Here is a 3,683-nt window from a genome sequence, read left to right on the forward strand (position 1 = left end):
AACAAATAAGCTTCACAGACCCAGTGACGTCAACTGTCTGTATCTACAAGACACCTGGGAAGCATTGTTAGTTAAAGGGACCAAATAGGATTAAAGACAGTATGTTTAGCATTAACATATTTCCTAATAAAGTTGGGTCTGTTTTGCATTGGTACCGGCTTGTATTTGTATTGATTTGACCACTTTGGTATTGTTGGACAGCAGGGCAAATTCAATCATAACATTCTCATCGGAGTTGTCTAGCTTGCTTAAGGAGGAACTAGTCAACATCTTTCTACCTGCGAGTCCACCTTCAAGGAACTATGAACCTGCAACCCATGGTCTCTTTGTTCGGCAATATTCGCCAGGACCCAACTGTTACGTTTTTAGTCCTGCCCTGATTTGCCTTATCAGCATGCACCACCTCATGTTTATCTAAATTGAACTCCATCTGCCACTCCTTGGCCTATCCAATCAAAGTCCTGTTATACTCTGAGATAACCTCTGTTTATTTATTTTTTTATTTATAAAGATTTATCTACACATATGGGTTTTAAGATGTCCATGTGCTGTGTAATATGGACAATTTTCAAGATGTCCATTTATTTCTCCTAGTTCTCAAGCTTCCATATCCACGACACTACCAATCTCTGTGTCATCTGCAAACTTACTAACCATTCCTATATTCATATCCAAATCACTTTTATAAATGTAAAAAGCATTGTACCCAGCATTGCTTGCAGCACACTGCTGATCATAGGCCTCCAATCTAAAAAGCAACTCCCCACCACCACCCTCTGTCTTCTCCATTTAGATCAATTTTGTATCCAAAATGCTTAGCCCTCCCTGGATTCCATATGATCTAACCTTGCTACCCAGTCTACCATTTGGAACCTGATTGAATGCGTAGCTGAAGTCCGTATGGAAAGCCTCCCCCAGTCTGCCTTCGTTGTCAATTTGTCTTTGTCACTTCTTCAAAAAACACAATCAAGTTAGTGAGATACTATTTCTCACGTACAAAGCCTTATTGACTGTCCCTAATTAGTCCTTGCCTTTCCAAATTCATGTAAGTCCTGTCCCTCGGGATCCCCTCTAACAACTTACCCACCATTGACGTCAGGCTCACAGGTATGTAGTTGCCTGCCTTTTCCTTACCACCTTTCTTAAATAATGGCACCACATTAGCCACCCTCCAGAGTTCTGGGCTACACCTGAGCAGGTCCCAGAGATTAATCCACCTTTGTGTATTTTTAAAATGTCCAGCACTACTGTAATATGGACAATTTTCTGTAAAATGTACAGCCCACTGTTATATGGACAATTTTCAAGATATCACTATTTATTTCTCCAAGTTCTCTAGCTTCCATATCCTTCACAGTAAATACTGACATGAAATATAATTTAGTAACTCACCCATCTCCTGTGCTGAAACACAAAGACAGCTCCCTCACTGAGGATTAGTCCTTCGTAAAGGTCTCACCTTCATCCCATTATGCCCCCGAATCAATGAATTCTGTATGTGTTGCAATATTGAACTTTTATTCTGCCACCTCTGCTTCCATGCTTAGTTTTTCAATCATGACTCCCACCCAGCCTCCAAAGACCCCTTCTCATACCTCCAACATACTCTACCCTCTTGGACATCCTGTGCTGGCCTCTTACCCCTCCTTGAACGCTTTATCTCCAACTGCCATTGCGACATTGATTGCCTCAACCTGTCCACCCCCTCACCCACTCCCAACATCTCACCATCGCAACATGCAGCCTTTCACTCCAACCCCAGTCTCACCATTAAACCAATGGACAAGGGAGGTACAATGGTAAAATAGTGCATTGAACTCTACCTCACCGAAGCCAGGTGCCAATGCATAAATATCACCTCCTACTGCCCCCTTGACCATAACACCACCTCTTATTACCAAAGCATGATCTCCCAAACCATCCACGACCTTAGGGAATCTCCCATCCACAGCCTCCAACTTCATAAATCCCCAACCCCGTACCTGGTTCTACCTCTTACCCAAAATCCACAAACCTGACTGCCCCAGTCAAATTATTGTCTCCAACTTGCTCCTGTCCCACTGAACACATCTCCTCATATCTCGACACTATCTCCAGCAACCGACTCAACAAGGACATCTGTTTTGCACCCACCAACATCCACAACTACCTTGACTACGCCCCCTCCTCCCCCCCCCCCCCCCTCCCAAACCAGTAAAATGCAATCTTTTACTGCCAATTCCTCCACCCCTGCCATATCTGCTTGGGGGAGAAGCAATTCCTGTGCAGGACATCCAGATGTCTTCCTATTTCAAGGACTGCAATTTCCCTTCCCATATGATCAACAATACCTTCCAGCACATCTCCCTCATTTCCCGCATCTCTGGGTACAGCACATTATCCTCCTCCATTTCCACTACCTACAGTCAAGCCCCACCACCAGAGACATATTCCCCCCCCCAATTGGCATTCCACAAAGACCATTTCTTCCGCAGCTCCCTCATTAGGTCCACGTCCCACCACCAACCTACCCTCCACTCCCAGCACCTTCCCTTGCTGCCACATGAGGGGTAAAACCTGGACCCAAACCTTCACACTCACCTCCATCCAAGGCTCCAAAGGATCTTTTCACATCCAGCAGAGATTTTCCTGGACGTCCACCCACCTCATCTACTGTGCCCGTTGCTTTCAATGTGGTCTCCTCAACATTGAGGTGACAGCATGCCAACTCGCGGAGTGGTTCAAGGAACATCTCTGGGATACACGCACTAAACAACCTCACTGGCTTGTGGTCAAGATGCCCTCCAACGCATCTCGTCCACATCCCGCTCCTCCGCCCTCAGACCCCACCCCTCCAACTGTAACAAGGACAGAACGCCCCGGTGCTCACCTTCAACCCTACTAACCTTCGCATAAACCAAATCATTCGACGACATTTCCGCCACCTCCAAACGGACCCCACCACCAGGGATATATTTACCTCCCCACCCCTTTCCGCCTTCCGCAAAGACCATTCCCTCTGTGACTACCCTGGTCAGGTCCACGTCCCCCAACAACCCACCCTCCCGTCCTCGCACCTTCACCTGCCACAACGGGAATTGCAAAACCTGCGCCCACACCTCCTCCCTCACCTCCATCCAAGGCCCCAAAGGAGCCTTCCACATCCATCAAAGTTTTACCTGCTCATCCACTAATAGCAATTATTGTATCCGTTGTTCCCGATGCAATCTCCTCTACATTGGGGAAACTGGATGCCTCTGAGCAGAGCGCTTTACGAAACATCTCTGGGACACCTGCACCAATCAACCACACTGCCCTGTGGCCCAACATTTCAACTCCCCCTCCCACTTAGCCAAGGACATGGAGGTCCTGGGCCTCCTTCACCGACGCTCCCTCACCACCCGACGCCTGGAGGAAGAACACCTCATCTTCTGCCTCAGAACACTTCAACCCCAGGGCATCAATGTGGACTTCACCAGTTTCCTCATTTCCCCTTCCCCCACCTCACCCCAGTTCCAAACTTCCAGTTCAGCACTGTCCCCATGACCTGTACTACTGGCCTATCTTTCTTTCCAGCTATCCACTCCACCCTCCTCTCTGACCTATCACCTTCATTCCACCCCCATTCACCCATTGTACTTTTTGCTACCTTCCCCCACCCTCCTCCCTGACCTATCACCTTCATCCCCATCCCCACTCACCTA

The sequence above is a fragment of the Chiloscyllium plagiosum genome, chromosome 3 (assembly GCF_004010195.1).
Source record: "Chiloscyllium plagiosum isolate BGI_BamShark_2017 chromosome 3, ASM401019v2, whole genome shotgun sequence".
Lineage (NCBI taxonomy): Eukaryota > Metazoa > Chordata > Chondrichthyes > Orectolobiformes > Hemiscylliidae > Chiloscyllium > Chiloscyllium plagiosum.